This window comes from Felis catus, chromosome A1 (assembly GCF_018350175.1).
Source record: "Felis catus isolate Fca126 chromosome A1, F.catus_Fca126_mat1.0, whole genome shotgun sequence".
Lineage (NCBI taxonomy): Eukaryota > Metazoa > Chordata > Mammalia > Carnivora > Felidae > Felis > Felis catus.
In genome coordinates this window covers 191,194,315-191,213,900 of record NC_058368.1, presented here as the reverse complement: position 1 = coordinate 191,213,900, position 19,586 = coordinate 191,194,315, and the positions used below count along the sequence as shown (strand labels likewise).

The window sequence follows — 19,586 nt, the reverse complement described above, 5'->3', positions numbered from 1 at the left end:
CCAGGCATGGGGAGAGGTGTGTGCAGGTGTCTGTGATAGAAAGAAAAGTGAAATGGATCCAGGCGCCTATGTGATAGGACTTCAGGTACAGAGATGAATGAAGAAGGCGTGCTGTGGAATACACTGGTAATTCCTACTTTCAGTGTCCACAGGACACTTTTGGCAAAGCTTTGTATTATTTCTTAAGATCTTTGGGAGGACCTGCCTTAATATTTATTTTGGATACATACCAATGTTGAGGCAAGTTTGAATAAGGAGATTCCATTTTTTTTTCTGGTTGCAGTGATAATCACTGTGTACATATACAGGCATATGTGTAATACATATGTATTATATGTATTATATATACATATGTATTATATACATATATTCTAATATAATACATATGTATATATATTATATATTATAACACATATATACTATAATACATATGTATATATATACATACATATATATATATATATAATACATATATATATATAATTTGTGGAGTGGTGTGTAAACTGTCTCTCTCTCTCTCTCTCTCTCTCATTCTCTCTCTCCCTGGGTTGTGAGAGAGGAACAGATGGAGGGAGGAGAGAGAGAAACCTACAGAAACTACCATTAATGGCGCGTTTACTGTGTTAGGCATTGTTCTGTAAGCTCGGGGGGAAAATCACAAGTATAAGTGATAACAGCCATCTGGAATAGGGATTTATGTTCTGGGAAAACAAAAGAACTATAAGTAAAAAGGTTTTCTGAGACTCTGTACCATGGAAGGGCCAATGGGCAGACACTCTCAGACATATTGGAGTTTACATCTCTATGCTTACTACTGTAGAGAATAGTAGTACAGCACACACAGCTGGGTAAGCCCTGTGGAAATGTGGTTTAACAGCCTGGGGCCACATGACATGTCTAAGAGAAACTGGAGAACATCTCCGACAATTCCATTGATAACTCATTGCTGTCATTTTAATTGCCTTCAAAGACAAAACCCTCATACCCCAAAGGCTTTGGAAATGGGGAGAACAGTTGTAGCTAAGGTGTTGGTTGGTTCCCTTCTCTGGCACAGAAGACTCCCATAGGTCAACAGCTGGGCAAGGTAGAGTTCTAGAGCTGATGAAAATCGAACACGTTCCAGCCTTAGGCCTGCTTTCATTGTATCTTCGACTTTCTCACTGCTGAAAGAAATGTGGTAGATACTTTGCGTTGATTCTGAAAAGACCTTCTTTTAAGGAGGAAGTACATTTACTTTCTCTCCAGTTTTCATAAAATCCTCCAAGGCCCGTGCAGAAATGATTAAGCTCTGATGCTCACGCTGCTCACAGCACCTCTGAAAAGAGTGCTGAGGGGCTGGTGACAGTGGGAGGGTGGCATTTGAAACTCCTCTCTTCCCTTTATTCGGGGGATTTGTTATTTTTTTCGAAGAAGGAAAAATAATTTATCTCCTTCACAAAGGGCACCTTCAAAGCAGTTCACATCTAAATATTATTTATGAATTAATTTCCCATTAACATGGTTCCAAAGGCTAACTAGGTAATTGAACAATCAGAAAAAGAAGTAGCATCCCTTCTTTGGGTTCTTGCACAAATCCCAACATTCTGCCTAAGAGATGCATCATTGTGGTATGGCCCTCTGCTCGCATGTGCTTTATCTGTTGGAAAGAAAAGCTCAAAAAGCTGTTCTATGCTAGTCATAAAAATCTAGAGAAGCGTGGGGGTTTGGGTTGGGATTTTGATGACTGAGTTCTTTGAGTGTGTTGATCTTTAATTCAGAACCTGCCTCTGTTCTGTCAGGAATATTCACCTAGACGCTAACCACTTAAAACATAAATTCAGAGAAAGTTTTAAAGGACTTGGCCATAAAGATGTTCCTGGTTTAGAGACCAATCAACTCTTCAGGGGAAAATAAAACTTTCTCTGATTGTTGGCGGAGGCCACAGGGAGAAGAATGTGCTTTGCGGTGCGGGGATGTGACGGGGCTAGATTCAGCTGTAGCGTGCGCAGGTATGTGCGTGCCCCTGCTCACAGACCAAAATTGAATTTCCAGGAAGGAAGGAGGAAATGAGGCAGTGTTGGTACATCAATCTACCATAATGTTTCCTGGCTCCCATGCTCCAGTGCGTTCGGCAGATTTTTCAGATGTCTTTTCAAGTGAAGACAGTATAAATTAGTGGCTGTGGTCACACACTTTAGAAAAGGCAAATCAAGCTTCTGTATGAACATTAGGAAAGCCATTTAATTTTTTTTTGAAACCAGTGCTGTTCAAAGTGCAGCCCAGACACCAGCAGCATCCGCGTCACCTAAGCTTGTGAGCCGTGCAAATTCTCAGGCCTTTCCCTAGACTTACTAAATCAGAACATCTTAAAGTGAGGTCCAGGAATCTATGTTTAAACAAGTCTTCAAGATAATTCATATGTCTTGCTAAAATTTGAAAACCACTGCTAACCCTGTTCCTTGAGCTCTGAAAAAAAGAGTTTAGAAAATCTTGGGTCTAAAAACTGGGACACTCTCAGAAAATTGGTACACCTAAGTGTATGTGTATATGTGTATGTAAACACTCACACACATGTATTTATAAATACATCCATATGTCATTGAAAGAGAGACTAAAACCTTTCTCAAATGCCAAAAGCAAAGTGTACTGGGCTTTAATTATTGCATCTGACATAAGGAAAAGTTAAAAAATAGATAATAATAAAAAGTAATGTTAGATTGGCTGCTTGTAAATAAATGGATCAGTGGACCAGAATTCTACATTAGACCCACACATGTGCAATCAGCTGGCCTTCAACAAGAGCGCCACATGAGTTCAGGGGGATAAGAAAACTGCTTTAAGAAATAGTGCTGGAATACCTGGATATTTACTTGAAAAAATAAAGAATCTAAACCCCCACCTAGTCCTGTACATAGAAAGCAACTTGAGTCAAATTGCACACTGAACAATGAAAGCTAAAACAACAAAGATAGTAGAAGAAAAATGAAAATACCTTTCTAACTTCAGAAGACAGGTTTTCTTTTTTAGAGGACACAAAAGCACAGCCATAAGAAGGAAAAAATACACTGAACTTCATGAAAACTAAAAACATCTATTCACTGAAAAAAACTAAGAAAATAAAGAGATGCCCCACAAGACTGGGAGAGCGTATTTGTAACACATATATCTAACATGTACATAAAAAGCATACAGAAAAGATATAGAATGGCCAATGAACAGAAGCGATGGCATCTGACATAACGTGTCATCAGGTTGATGCAAATTAAAAATGTAAGATCCCACTACATACCTGTCAGAATGGCTAAGATTCAAGGCGTGCCAACACCAAAACTTAATCAGTCTTGACAAATGTTTTTCAAGACACAGAACCTTCTGTCACTGCAGAAATTTCCCTCATGTATGAGCCACTGGAGCTCTCATATGTAAAATGTTCCAACCACTTGGAAGAATTATCTGGCAGTTTCTTAGAAAGTTACACAACTCTCTTCCCGGAGGGCCAGATATTCTAGTCCTAGATATTTATTCAAAAGGCTTGAACACCTTTGTTGACACCTGTTAATAGCAGCGTTTTTAAATAATAATTTCATGCTGAAAGTGACTCAGATGTCCACCAACAGGAAAATGGATCAGCTCTGGTATATTTGGAAAATGAAATGCTATTTAGCGATAAAAAGGAACATTCTACAGATAAACATAATAACATGAATGGATCTCAAAAATAGCATGATTAAAATTAGTTAAATAACAAAAAATACTTATTTTAGGATTTATGTGAAGTTGTAGAATGATCAGAACTCACCAATGATAGAAATTGTTCAGTGCTCAGTTCTGGTGTGATATGATTACCTACCTAATTTAGAATGGTACATGAGGGAAATTTCTGGAATGACAGAAAGGTTCTGTGTCTTGACAAACATTTATCAAAACTGATTAAATGGCACATTCACTAAGCATTTCATTATAGGTAAATCACGTACATAAAAATGCATAAAATATTGTTTTTAAACTCCCATTTATTTTTTTTTAATTTGTTTTAACGTTTATTTATTTTTGAGACAGAGAGAGACAGAGCATGAACAGGGGAGGGGCAGAGAGAGAGGGAGACACAGAATCTGAAACAGGCTCCAGGCTCTGAGCCGTCAGCACAGAGCCCAACGCGGGGCTCGAACTCACGGACCGTGAGATCATGACCTGAGCCGAAGTCGGACACTTAACCGACCAAGTCACCCAGGTGCCCCTAAACTCCCATTTATTAAGCGCTTAGTCAGAAGTGCTATTTTTAGTATGTGGACTCATTTAATCCTTGAAACAATTCTAGGCTTGGTGTGACTTTTCCTAATTGACAGATGGGGAAGTGCATCCTAAGAAATGATAATTAACTCCAAGACCTACTGCTTGGTTGCAGAAGCTGAATTCAAGGGTAGGTCCTGTTGTCTCCAAAACTCATCTTAGCCATCATGTTATGCCTTCAGCATAAGTGTCTCTGGCTCCATTTTAATTCTAGATCCACTGTGAAGGCAGTCTTCCCCTGGAAGAAGCTTCCAGAATGCCCAATGAAGGACACTAGTTATTAAATACATGAATTTGTCATTTTCTTGATAACTTTGTGGGAGAGGGTATACAAAGTGAATAGAAAATAGTATTAGCACCCTCAAGGGTCCTTGCTTTAGAGTATTCTAAAAAAGGCCTGTTTTGTCAGCGTGATCCTTCTTGATTATGGAACATAATGTAAAGCAGTACCACAAAGTGTAAAATATGTGGTTTAGAAAACACTATGTAACGACAGGTAGAAGCACTGTCATTTAATCAAGAGCCCTAGAGTGAGCCTGCCTGGGGTCAAGTGTGGGCTCCTCCTCTTTCTGAGCAAAGGACCAGTGGTGAGTCCCTTAGCTCTCAGCCTCAGTTTCTTCATTTGTGGGATGGGGACGATTCTCATGTATTTTTGGTAGAGTTGCAGCGACGATTAAGTGAAATCATGCTTGTAAAGTGCTAGTATGTGTTGGTTTCTTTTAATCTATATGAATATGAAGCTGCTGTTTTTGGTTTAAAGATCGCATGAGCCATGATCCTCCTGAGTAAGAGAATTAGCATTACCTTCCGTTTACTGTGGCCTCTCTGAGTCAATGTGTGTATTCCTGTGTCTACTTAACTAAAGCTGAAAGCAAACTACTGTCGTTTTCTAACAACTGGATCATTTGAATTATAAAAATTGAGAAACTCTGGAAAAAGTTGATCCTGTTGTCAAAAAAAAAAAAAGTTTAAATAGTATGTAGGAAATTGTATTGAGGGAGAGCTGTCATTACATGTGCATGTTACAGTTTGTCTGTCCAGAGTGATGGAAAGGGAATCTGAAGCTTAACATGGCTAGTGGATATCGGCAAGGTTAATTATCTTGGGAACACTGAAGAGCTGAATTTCTCTGTGTACGTCTCTGCTTTGTGGTACTGTCATATTATTATTTTTTGTGTGTGTGACACTTGGACATCAGTCTGTATTTTAGCTGTGCTCTTGAAGGTCTCAATTTCCATGGTCAAATTTCAAATCCAGACATACTACAAATAGGTGCAAGCTAACAGTGCTTTTCCTACAAAATACAAATTAGTTTATTACCACCTGCCTCTGTCAGTAGAAAATCTCTACACACTTCTGAAAGACGTTATGAAAGGGAAATTTAAAACTGCTTTTGAGGATAGTTTCTTGTCATTGTTTCTGATTGTCACCACTAAGTGTGGGAAGGTGGGTGGCTTAGGAAAACTCTTCAGAAATTGTCAGGGTGTGTGTGATGTGTGTGTGTTTGTGTCTGTGTGTGTACAAACATGCATTTCCCTTTTGGAATATTTTTCCCCAATAAATTCTTATGCCGGTTTTTGTACAAGTGTGAGTATTGATGTGGATCACTTGGGCACTTACCTGTTTCCTTCAGAAGTGGAAATGGTGGTTTCTGTATTTTGTGTGCCTCCCAGCACATTAGCAGAAAGGTGGCTAACTTATCAAGTCTTCTGACGGTCCTTCTCATGGTTTGCTTCAGCTCTCATTGGATTGCCCTTAACATTCATCACGCATCAACATTTCATCTCTGGTAATAAACATCTTGCTGTCAGAAATGAAAGCATTCACAGAGATACTTCCTTGTGAAAGAAAGAGAATCTTGCTGGAGAGCCCACAGTGTTGCTTTCTGAAGCTGGCTTTATTTCTTTAAGCAATTTATGCCAACCACATTCTTGAGCAGAGGCGTCCTGCCGAGTTTGCTACTTGGTATCTGTAGGACACCTACCCACTTTTGCCATTGGTTCTCAGTTTCCTCAAATGGAAAATGGGGGTTCAGATCACATAAGCCTAAAGATATTCTCAATTTCAGTAAGTAGTCCAGTTTCACTTCAAATAAATGAGTAATTAATGGTATTACAGCTACATACTCTGGACATGTTTGACACCTGTCTGTAAGGCTCAATTCAAACATGGAATATGAAGGTCCAAACAGCTGGAGACGAAGAAATTTAAAACTTCTTCACCAAACTTCTTGCTGAATTTTGTTTTTGTGTAAATTGTTACACATTTTTACTGGGTTCATTTAAACTAAACAAAACGGTTCAACCGTTCTCCCACCTCTCACTCCCTGCCTCTTACAATCGCCAATCTGTTCTCCATGAGCTTGGGTGGTGGTGGTGGTGGTGGTTGTTATTTTTTAAGTGAGATTATGCAGCATTTGTCTTTCTCTGCCTCACTCATTTTCATTTGGTATAATGCCCTCAGTCTCTATTCACGTTGTTGCAAATGACAAGATGTCATTCTTTTATATGGCTGAGTGATGTTCCATTATGTATTGCTACCATAGCTTCTTCATCTGTGTATCCACTGACACTTGGGTTGTTTCCTTATCTTGACCATTGGAAATAATGCTGCAGTGAACATGGGGGGTGCACATGTCTTTTCCAATTATCTGGTTTTCTTCAGATAGACTCAGAAGTAGAATTGTTGGATCATAGGGTATTTCTTTTTTTTATTTACTTTTTTAATGCTTATTTATTTTTGAGAGAGTGAGGGAGCATGCAAGGGGCAGAGAGAGAGGGAGACACAGCATCTGAAGCAGGCTCCATGCTATCAGCCCAGAGCCCAATGCGGCGCCTCGATCCCATGATCTGTGAGATCATGACCTGAGCTGAAACCAAGAGTCGGATGTTTAACTGACTGAGCCACTCAGGTGCCCTGGTATTTCTATTTTTAATTGAGCAATTTTCATACTGTTTTCCATATAGTTTGCACCAGTTTGCATTTCCATCAATAGTGCACAAAGGTTATCTTTTTTCTATATCCTCACCAATGCTTGATGTATCTTGTCTTTCTGGTAATAAGCATTCCAACAGATGGGAGGTGGTGTCATGTTGTTGTGGTTTTGATTTGTATTTCCCTGATGATTAGTGACCTTGAGGATGGTTTTATGCCCCCGTTGGGCATCTAGGTCTTTGGAAGAATGTTTATTCAGATCAGCCCATTTTTTAAATGAGATTTTTTGTGTGTTTGCTGTTGATTTGTAGACGTTTTTTTTTTTTAAATCTCTTTTGAATATCAGTCCCATGTCAGTCACATGATTTGTAATGATTTTCTCCCATTCAGCCTGTTGCCTTTTTATTTTGTTGATGGTTTCTTTGCTATGTAGGAGATTGTTAATTTGATGTCATCGTACTTGTTTGTTTTTGCTTTTGCTGCACTTGTTCTTGGCGTTAGTTTTGAAAACATCATCACCGAGCTCTATGTCAAGGTGTCTGTTGGGTGGCAGTCAAAGAATTGGGGCTCCAGACTAGTACCTAAGCTCCTTCCCGGGAGATACTGGCAAGCTGGAGCGAGCAAGGGGCTACCAAGACAGTGTCCACAGCTTAGGTTGTTTGAGAGGAACTCCCTAGGCCACTCAGTTGTGCCAAACCTGAAGTCTGCCTCTGCATCTGAAGCTCCATCACAAGGAAAACAGCCTCCTTCACAACAAGACTAGTGGCTATGCCTCAGTCCACTCTGCACTGCCCTGGGAGCAGTAGCCTACCAAGAACCGTCTTGCCGATTACTATAGTCTTGTGGGACTTAGGGATCCAAGCCCCTCTGACCGCTAGGACCAGTGATCAAGAGGAGTCTCCTGGGTGTTAGCTGAAAAAAACCGGCACTACATGCGGACAGATCTCTCCCCTTCCATAGATGTGTTCTGGAACACAACAAGGTGAGCGTGAAGATTGTGCCCACCCTTCAAGGTCTGTGGAAGGCCTTGATGCGAGTTTAATTAGAAGCCTGTTCCTCAGACCACAGTCATGATGATTAGCAGTAGACCTCCACAGAAAAGACCAGGTTGATGGGTCTGGTGCCTCTTGGTGTGCCCTGGGGGTGGCAGCTGTTTAAGAGCTCTTTCTCTGTTGGTTACAGTCCTTGGGGACCTCTAAGCATAAGCCCTACTAGCCACAAGGTAGGCAATGTAGAGGGGCCCCCTGGCAGCAGTCACACAAATTAGGGTGCCGGAAGGGGTTATGAGCTCCTTTCTGGGTGATGCAAATTATATTCTTATGTGACCAGGAATACAAGCTCCCCATGGCATCCAGTGCTAGACAATCTGTCCCCTGAGCAGCAGCTGCCAAAATCAGGGCACCAGCTGCATGAAAAATGCTCCCTTCTGGGTGCTCTAGCACAGCAAAGGGAGAGCATAAAGATGGGAACCTTCCAGTCTCAATCCACAGAGCGTTTTCCAGCACGTCTCAGACATGTGTGTTAAACTAGATGTCTGCCCTCCAGTTCAAGGTTTTAGTATAAGCAGGTAAGCCTCCTTCACTTGAAGTCCAGGTGCCATCAGCTGCCTCCGAGTTGGGCCCTGGGGAAAGTGAGTCAGAGCCCACTTTGTGGCCCTTTAAGAGATGTTTCTCAGATGCTACTCTCTTGAGAGTCTCTAGATATGAGTCGTGTTGGATTTCAAAACAACATGTTTTTGGCTTGACTCTTGAGTGCATGTCTTGAAAGTTGATGTGCATGATGGAGAGTTTGAATCCTTTGCTCCTCAGGGAGAAGCTTTGGGTTTTGGGTTAGCTTCCAGTGCCAGGGATGGCGTTGATGGTGAGATAGTGTCTCAGCATCTCTGACCGGCTTTCACTTAGTTTTCTTCTCATTTTCCTGATGTACAGTCATTACTCAGCCAGGCTGTAGGTATTTTAAGAGGAAATTGTTTCGTATGTAGCTGTAGACTCCGTGTGTTCATGGCAGGACGTTCAGAATCTTCCTGTGTCACCATCTTGAATGGGAACCTACTTGTTGAATTTTTGTTCTCACTGTATACCCTGAGATGTTAGAATACCATTCAGAAAGTCTTCTTTGGGATATTTTACAGAGGGGGAAATTGAGGAACCAAGATATTAAGTAACTTTCTGGAAACCATCCTGGTAGAATAAGAAACTCTCTGATCTTTGGGTTAGGCCCTTAAAATGTTCAATGGGCCCAACTCCATTCACAGAATGTTTCATCCTGCCCTGAAGCTTACCCATTACAAGAAACCTGCTTCACTGCTCTTTGATTCTGCTTCCCAATGTGGTAGCACCTTTTTGCCTGTATGTTTTGTTTCTAATTCAAAGAGCTACTGTTTTAGGAATAGTCTCCTTTTGACAGTTGCTGAGGAAAAGATGTGTGTTTCTCCCCTTGAGCATGATGTTTTGCAGTCTGTCTGTTTACTTGAGCTGAATTTTACCCAAGGCCTTTGAAACTAACAAAATCTGAGTGGTTGCCGTGTTCAGAATCTTGTACAGATTGAGGTCTCCTTTGCCAGGTTAAAACACCTACACAAGCCCACCATTCTCACCAACAATGACAATGACAAAATGGCCCTTTTAACTTTTCTTGCAACTGGGCACAGTGTTTTTATAACTATGCAAATATAACCTAGGTTAGGAATCTACGAACTGCAAATTCGCAACTACTGATGATCTTTCTTCTCAGAAAGACTTTCTCTTCCACTTGCTTCTTCTTCCCCTTTGCTGCTAAAACTACCCCCCCACTTTGCCATTTCTTTTTCATGACAGTTTTTCAAATGTTCACACCAGCATTTTCTTGATCTTGAGCTTGAGTTGCAAAGGCGATCTGTGCCTATCCCATGTTTGTTGTGAGGATCAGATGGGAATAATTGTGAAAATACTTTGAAAATCCCCCCTGAAGAACTGTCCAAAGACCTTGATGTACAATACACAATCTTCCTGCTCGATTCTGTCTGTGCAGCAGCTCTTTCTGCTGTTCGCTCACCCTCTCTGTACCCCCAGCCTTTGTACCTGCTGCAGTGACCTTCTCCATTTTTCTAGAAATGTGCTCTGTCTTTTTAAACCACCACTTCTTTGTACCTACTGATCCTTTTGCCCATAGTGGCCATCCCTACTCCCCCACCAAAAAAAAATCTGAAATGTTACTCATTTTTTAAGATCCAATTCACTGGAAGCCTTCTGGGACTCCCCTGAGCCATGTGTTAGTTCTTCTCTGACTTCTTGGCACTTTATTTCAAGCCTTCATTATCACTGTTAGGATGAAAGAGGTCACTGTGCTTGTGTTTGGAAATCAGTCTCCTTCAGTGGAATACATCCTTGCTTTTCTGAATGTATCTGTGGCTTCCCAACTCTTCCCATAAAATGGTGAGTACTTAACAGGCATGGGAATGGATAGAGGGTGCTTAAGTATATCATGGAATGGATTCAGTTTAAACATAGGTCAGTTTCTCCTGGATGATTGGTTACTTTTGGATTGCTAAATTTTCTTTTTGGTTGTTTTCTATTTTTGTTGTTGGTTTCTATCTACTTCTGATTTTTCCATCCATATAATCTTTTTTGGAGGTCTCCTATTATTTTCTTTCTAGCTACACTACTGACTCTGATTATTTGTCTCTCTTACACAGCACTATGCATGGCAGCCTTTCTCAAGTCTTCACTCTGACTACAGGATTGGTGCCCATGTTGCATGTGCTCCAACTGTCCTTTCCTGTGCCCTGTGCAAACATCACTCACCAATCCCAGCTCAGAGCCCTAGAATCCTACATTACTCCAGAAAACAACTGATCGTAGCATGGAAAAACAAAAACCTATTTGCCAGTTCTGGACTGGGAGATTTCCTTTCCAGAGCTTCCATTTACTCTTTGCAAGGTTGGGACCTAGTTGCTTAAAGACCGAATGCATTTAATTACTCCTTGCCTTCCATGTATCTAAACCATAGCTTCTTCCTTGAGAGATTATAGGTTTTAGGATTTGGGAAAAGTTTAACAAGCTGTCAATTTGCTCCATTGGACTTGAGAAGCCAAGAAGCACTTGTGCAACATTTGGAATATCTGAAGAGCTGTTTCTGTAGTTTGAATTTGATAGAAATCAATGTTAATGTCCCTGGAGATTATTCAGGTTTTTGAAGAAAAATTACTCTTTTAACAGAGGGTTTTCAAAATATTTTAGACTCATGAGGCTAGATTTAGTGGTAGAGACCTCTTGATTGTGTTTTCTGACAGGTGATGGTCTCATCTGCAAATAACGTTTTGATGTCATTATTGTGGGTCTAACAAAGAATATAGGAAAGTCTGATGAAAAATTGATTTATAACTATAATAAAGCTGATAAAAGCTCCCTCCCCCAGAAACAGAAATATAATCCATTCATTGTAGTCACTAATTTTCTGACATCTTTCTTCAATCACATTACCTTCTATCCATGACTATGATTAAGCCACAAAATTTCATCCCCCAAACAATGACCACATGTAAATATAGATGGTGCTTATGTAATTTCAGAATGTGTTTGTATCCACTTAACCCCATCAATGGATTAAAAGTTCAGAACTCAACCTATATTTATGTAGAAAGTGTTCTCACCCTAGGTAATTAGTTTGTGGCTTTAATCTCCTCCTCCTTTAGGAGTGAAAATACACACATAAAATAGAAAGAGAGGCCAAGTTCCCATAAAAGCAAGTATGTGACCTATATGAGGGATAATAAACATAGAAAGCCACCAGAAGTAATCTTTGGCATTTAATGATATTCACAACATTGATATCTAGGGTTTTACTGGAAGCTGTAGGATTGAACTCAAGCAAATGTGTCTGCTTCCCTCTATATAGTTAAACCCCAATTGGGAAAAAGGATGGGAGAAGGGACAAACAGTATATAAAACTTCAAAATATCTTTGGAAGATTTATAAAGGAAATGCAGTGTTTTGATATATAAAACATAGCTCAGTAAAGATATCAGAAGAAAACGCTCAGTAGAGCTCTAAAAATGGGAAATACGCCAAAGTACGGGCATAAAGGAGGAAAGAAGGGAAAAGAAGGGCATAATTAAAAATCTGCCTGTGGTGTGAATTCTGGTTTGTCTCTTCTCTATTGCTTCTCATTAACAGAGCTGATAAAATCATTTTAACCTTAAGCAAAACAAACTGGAAAGGATCCTTTCTGAAGACACTGAGTGAGCTTCCTATGTAGAGCTCTTCAATTGGATGGGTGTCCTAGGAAGGAACCTTTAAGGTCCTAGGAAGGCATCCTAGGCCTTAAACCTTTCAAGGGCATCCTAAGCCTGAGATGAATTTCCTGCTTGTCCAGCTTTGAGGAAACCCAGGCAGTGCTGTGGCTCTGTCATACCCATAGAATGGCCAGCCAGGTAGCCATCTTATTCATGGGTAGAATCTAGTAGTAAGACTTGAACATAAAAGAGTGCTATAGAGTATGTACATTATACTTACCTCAATTCAATTATGTGTGGTCAGAATATTGAGAAAAATAATTTAACCATTCTTCTCAATGAGAGCATGTTCTAGGCTGACCGTGAGATGGGGCACATATTTGCTAATTTATTAAATCTCACTTCTTTCATGATTTTATTTATTTTTTAATGTTTGTTTATTTATTTTGAGAGAGGGAGAGAGCATGTACAGGGGAGGGTCAGGGAGATAGTGAGAGACAGAGAGAGAGAATCCCAAGCAGGTTCCCTCCTGTCATCTCAGAGCCTAAGCGGAGCTCCATCTCACATACCACAAGATCATGACCTGAGCCAAATCAAGAGTCAGATGCTTAACCAACTAAGCCACCCAGGTGCCCTTCATGGTTTTCAGAGGGTGGCCATCTCCTTGTATTGAATATAACTCGACTTCTAAAAATACATTAGGTAATTATTTCATATTGTGTTCAATTTGATTTCTTCCCTAGAGGAAGACCTTTGTGATATATTTATTGTGAAATATTGGACACTTTTCTACTGGCATTCCAAGGGTTATTTTCACTGTAAATGAATTTCGCCTCAAATACGGGTTCTGTATTCTAACCCTTATGTAAGATAACTACACTGTAAAACAGAGGAAAGTTTATCTATAATAAAATAGTTAACTCACTCTCCCCATTCCTTTTTTAAAATCCGTTTTCCTGAGATAACATATTGTAAGTGAATAGTTTGGATTTTGAACATACACATTCCTATAACCACAGCCACAATCAAGATGTTGAAACATTTGTATCACTAGAAAGTTTCATCAGTCCTGATGTTTCCCTCCTCATGTTTCTGAGGCAACAGTAATCTCCACCTTCAGTATTTCTTAAAAATGGCCATTTATGCAATATTCTCTTGTCTCTTGCTTCTTTCATTCAGTGTGATGATTTGGGGAAATACTCATGTTTTTAGGTGTATTAGTAGATTGTTCACTGTTATTTCTCATCAGTATCATTGTATGAATATATCCTATCTTGTTCTTTCTTTGGTAGATGTCTGGGCTGATATCACTTTGGAAATATTAGGAATCAGGTTCTTATGAACATTTGTGAACCAATCTTGGGAGATAAATCTTAATTTCGTAGGGTAAATATAAAGGAATGAATTGCTAAGTCATGGGATATGTGTATATTTACTTTTATAAGGAACCACCAAATTGTTCTTCAATGTACTTCACTCCCACTTTTTATTCTCACAAGAGATGCGTGAGATCCAGTTGTTCTGTCGGCTAACAATTGTATTCTTAGCCTTGTTAATTTTAACTGTTCTAGTTAACGTGAAATGATACCTCCTTTTAACTTGCATTTCTGTGTTGACTAATAATGTTAAGCACTTAAGCTTCTGCTTCTTGGTCATTTGTATCTCTTTTGTAAAGGGTCTGTCGAAGTCTTTCGTCCAATTTTTAATTGCATTGTCTTTTTTAATTATTATAAGAATTCTTTACTTTTTTACATTTTATTTTTTAGAGAGAGTGACTGTGTGAGTGGGGGAGGGACAGGGAAGAGGGAGTGACTGAGAGAAAGAGAGAGAGAGAGAGAGAGAAAGAGAGAGAGAGAATGAATATATCTCAAGCAGGCTTCATGCTCAGCTCAGAGGCAAATGTGGGGCTCCATCCCAGGACCCTGGGACCATGACCTGAGCTGAAATCAAAAGTTGGGAGCTCAACTGACTGAGCCACTCAGGTGCTCATAGTTGTAGGAATTTTTCAAATGGTCTGGATATAAATTCTGTGTCTTTTATATTCTGCAGATCAGTTGTCTTTCAGTTTGTTACTTTTCATTTTCTTTGTGGTGTCTTCTGAAGGGCAGGAGTTTTTCATTTGGATGAAGTGTCCGTTTATTCACATTTTCATTTTATGGTCTCTGCTTCTTATGTCCTACCTATGAAATCTTGGCCTGACTTAAAAACACTAAGATATTCTTCTAAGTTTTCTTCCAGAAGTTTTATGGCTCTAGCTTTTACGTTTAGGGCCGTGGAATGAATTTGTGCATTTTGGGTATTTCTAGTTTCAAATCCAACACAGTAGCTTACAGGTTCATCAACATTTGGCTAGTTTCTCCGGTCAAACAAAGGCTATACTTCTCTAGGAGACTTGTTGCTCTGATTCCCCTTCCTCCAACCTCTCAATTATGAAATCATTCTCTGGGGTTTGATTCTTTTAGAGCTCTTTGAATCCATAGCTCTTCAGTGAAGATCTTTAAAGAAAGGTTTATCTGGCTAGTTCATGTAGTTGTAGCAGGGGTGACATTGAATTATGCTTTTTGATATCGTAACTGTAAGTGAAACTTCATTTTTGTATTTTCAAACCAAAAACTGACAATCACACTAATGAAGAAAACCACTTGTAAAGGAGAAATCATGAAAGAAGGACAAAAGTTAACAAAGGTTACTACTGAAATGTGTAACCATTGCAAAAATAGATAATGTGAGGGACAAAAGAGTGTATTTAAAACCTTCTAATCTTTATCCTTAAAAATAGTAAAAAAAAAATCTGTTCATAAAATAAGTACAGAACAGTATTAAAAAACACTGAGAGTAAGAACTATCTCTTGTAAATTAAGTTAAAGGGTTGTGAAATAAAGTATAGATCTAAGACCTAGAAAAGAGAATATTTAGTGGAAATCAAGAGTCAAATATTGTAGATAAATCCCATTGAAGAATCACCAAAGACACCAGATAAATTTTGGAGGTGGGGCTATTTGATTATCAAAATTTTTAAATATTACTCAAGTGAGGCAATAGGTTGAATTTACACATCATAAACCAGTGACCTAAATGGGAATTAAACACAAGGTCCTGATGTGCATCAGATTCAATTTTCAAAATTCTAAGAATAAAAGAATCTTAAAAGCTTCTGGTTGGGGGAAAAAACTTATACAAAAGGTACTATTTTTAAAATGCTATCAAACTTCTCATCAACAACACTAGAGTCAGGAAGACATTGGATAGTTTCTTATATTTCTGAGAAAAAACTCTTTTGAATCTATAATTCAGTTCTAAACCAAATTATAAGTGAGAACAATGTCAAGGAATTAAAAAAAAATTAAAAACATCAAGGTATATAGACCTCTCATTTACCCTTTCTGGATATATTTATGTGAATTTACCATGGAAATTTAATATTTCTGAAGATACCAAGAAATGGTGAAACTGAAGCCAAAAACCCTTCAAAAAGTGGAAGATAAGGCAGTACAGCAGGTATGGAAAGTATTTGGTCAAAATTGGGGAAATCAGGAACTCTAAGAAGGATATCTTCAAGAAGAAAGTTGGAGCAGGTTACTATGAAGAGAGTTTTGCCGGTGAATCAAGTGATGTGATGGGAAGGAGAGCATGTGGGTCTTTAAAGAAAAGGCAGACATTTGGAAATAAGTCTCAACAAGAACAATGGCAAGAACTATATGAGGAGACCACGGCCCAAATAAGCATAAAAATAACAAAGAATCCACTTGACTACTAGAGTCTGGGGGTATGGCATTTAATCCAAAGAGAACTAAATGCTATCTTAGTATGCTCCTTGCTTCTCCAATGGACAATTTATGTCGTCATAATAAACTCTTCCAACTTTAGAATCCTCCTATAAAGCAAACATACAAGCAAGTTAAGCAAATGTTATAACCCTTGAATAATGGAAATAAGAGCAAGGTTGGCAGATAGTGGATACAGAGTCAAAGGAAGAACAGAAAAGAGTAGCGGATACAGAGACAAGAGAGGCATGAAGATCTTTAACAAAATGGGAAGATGAATTTTTTTTTTCTTCCGAGGTTAATGAAGCAAGGCAAAGTTTAGATGTATTATTTCAGCTACAAGTAAAACCGCAGAAGAATAAAAGCTGGGGGAGGGAAGAATAGGCTAAATCCTTACATTTCATAGAGTTAAGATTATATCATAAAAAGGTAAATTATGAGAGAGGAATATAAGCCTAAAAAGGAGAGTGACATAATCATTAAAGAATTAAGCACTGAGTCAGTTAAATATTGTTGATTTGCTTTTGGGAAGCCGAGGTTGGAGAAAGAGGAAGGCAACTGTTGTGTTTCAACAGAGTATTTGCTTTTTACTCTGTACTTGTCTTCTTTTGGGGAAGACATTAAAAAGAAGGAATTCAGGGGCGCCTGGGTGGCTCAGTTGGTTAAACGTCCGACTTCAGCTCAGGTCATGATCTCGCGGTCTGTGAGTTCGAGCCCCGTGTTGGGCTCTGTGCTGCCCGCTCAGAGCCTGGAGCCTGTTTCAGATTCTGTGTCTCCCTCTCTCTCTGACCCTCCCCCGTTCATGCTCTGTCTCTCTCTGTCTCAAAAATAAATAAACGTTAAAAAAAAATAAAAATAAAAAAAAATAATAAAATAAAAAAAAAGAAGGAATTCACCCTGACTTCTTGGTAGATGTTTACTGATCCTTAAAGACTCCCTTTTTCCAAGTATAATATTCAGAAAGTATAAACATGACTCATCCAAATAGGTAATGGATATATTTCAAAGGTTTTATTTAACTCATTAATAAATGTGAATAAAAGGAAAATAGAAATCTAGATCAAAGAGCATTTTAAGGAGCAGTGTAACGACAGTATACCATAAAAGGTGTTTGGAGATGAATTTGATCAGCGACAAAAGGGTTAGTACTAGAGAGAAAGCAAGCTATAACCTTGAAATTACCTTTTCTACAGGTTATACGTCTACATGTTAACAAGAAGCTTCTCAAAGTCTCAGCTCTAATGAACTAGTAAATAGCAAAGTCAAACACTAGTGAATTCTCCTAGAGGGTTAAATAACTCTTGGATGAGTTTGTTGAACAATGTCTATCTAAGTCTGCCTTTTCATTTCATAGCAGACATTTCATGCTCTAAATTGACAAGTTTTAGATAGCTTTTGTTTCTAAAAGATCTCAAATATTCCTCTGAAATTTTCCCTAACCCTCTCAGCATCTGACTTTTCTCTCTCCGTGTCTGTTTCTGTAGCCTACCTCTAGTACAAGGACAACATTTAAAAATGTTTCATTATTCTTTGCTCACTTCACGCCCCCACTAGAAAGGAAGCTTTCTGTGCCCAGGCCTACATAGTAGATTTCTCAAGACATTTGTTGAATTAATGATTTAAGTCATTAAATCATTGGGGCAGATAGAGAGAGGGAGACAGAGAACCCCATGCAGGCTCCACCCTGTCAAGGCAGAGCCCAGTGCGGGGCTAGACCTGATGAATTATGAGATCATAACCTGAGTGGAAACCAACAGTTGAAGGCTCAAACAACTGAGCCACCCAGGCACCCCTGATGATTTAACTTTAGAAAAATATTGGCTGACTTTATAATGCAATGATGGGAAATTAGAGATAAGAACATAGGAAGAGAAAGATCAGTAAATAAATATCTGGAAGGGGAAACTTAAATCTACAAAATATGTTGATATGGCAGTTTGCAAGTTGTTTAATAAATAGCTGGGAGAAATTCTACTGTCTTTTAATGCAATTATATTCAGATGTGAAGGGAAATGGAGTTAAGATAGAAGTATTGTCAGGTTAAATGACTTATTAAAGCCTTCTCTATTTCTTAGATCTTTCATTAACTTCATCTTAATTGCAAACATACTCCTGAATGAAACAAAAAAGGAAGATTTCAGGGAGAAAATGTCCTCCTATTTATTTTATAGTTGGGGTTAAGAAATGGTTGCTACTTGCACTTTCTTAAAACCCATAATCATAAGCCTTTCCCCCCCGCCCCCCACTACTGGATTGTCCTCTTTCCCACACAGACCACATACAAACAGTATCTGGAAACTGGGATGCTTTTTGGCTAGTCCTGTTTCAAAGAATGTTGGGGTTGTATCCAGCCTCAAAAGTCTAAAATGTTCTATCCAATCAGGAGAAGTGGAGGGGTCCTGGCAGATGTTTGGCCTCTGTATTTTCGTCATCTTGCTAGTAGAGGACTTCCTACCCCACAAATCCAGTGTCTTTATTTGAAGCAGCTTAGAATTGACTCCTGTCGATACAACTGGACCATAGTCTTTCTTTTCTTTTAATACTTATTTATTTTGAGAGAGAGAGAGAGAGAGAGAGAGAGAGAGAGAGAGAGAGAGAGAGAGAGAGAGAGCATGAGCAGGGGAGGGTCAGAGAGAGAGGGAGAGACAGAATCCCCAGCAGGCTCCGCACTGTCAGCATAGAGCCTGGTGTCTGGCTTGATCCCACAAACCATGAGATCATGACCTGAGCTGAAATCAAGAGTCAGACTCAACTGACTGAGCCACCCAAGTGCCCCTGCACCATGGTCTTTCAAGTTGAGCTTACAGCATACTCTGATAAATGCACTACGTCATGATTTGCATGATACTGTTCAGATGGTCTGTTGCATCAACGTCAGCATTTTTATGTATCTCAGGATGCTGGAGCCTCTGATGGCTCCTGGGCACCCCTTTCCCAGTTGTGGTAGCCTCATGATGGACTGCTTGCCAGTTTAGCCCTGGAGGCATAGGCCCTTTAATTTCTCCCTGTCTTGAGTTTGATCACTAGATGGTTCTACTCTGGAGGTCAAGTTTATATATAGGAGCCAGAAATGAAGTTGTGTAGTGAGACAGGGACCTTGAGAAACTGGAGGCCTGTGGCCCTGCCTGAAAGAGGTTGGCACTCCTCAGCTCCAGCTGGTTGTTTGGGATACCTACGTGAGTGAGCCTACAGTTGCCAAGGCTATCTTTTAAGAGATGCTGGAAAGGCAGGTTTTTACATGCAAACATCTAATTTTCAGAATGGTTTGTGGACTAAATGAGATGTATTGGCAGGCTCCATTCACTTGGGAGCTAGTTTACCACCCAAGTCTGGACCTTGAAAGCAGGGACCCTTCTAGATCCCTAAATGGTCTCCCTGCAACCATTCACAGTCCCTCCTCTGTTTTC

At 39.3% G+C, this 19,586-nt stretch overlaps 1 protein-coding gene across 4 annotated transcripts in view; it reads left to right on the top strand.

The window, feature by feature from the left end:
• SGCD (sarcoglycan delta) overlaps positions 1–19,586 on the top strand; it is a 946,774-nt gene that overhangs the window by 381,638 nt on the left and 545,550 nt on the right. The window lies entirely within an intron of this gene.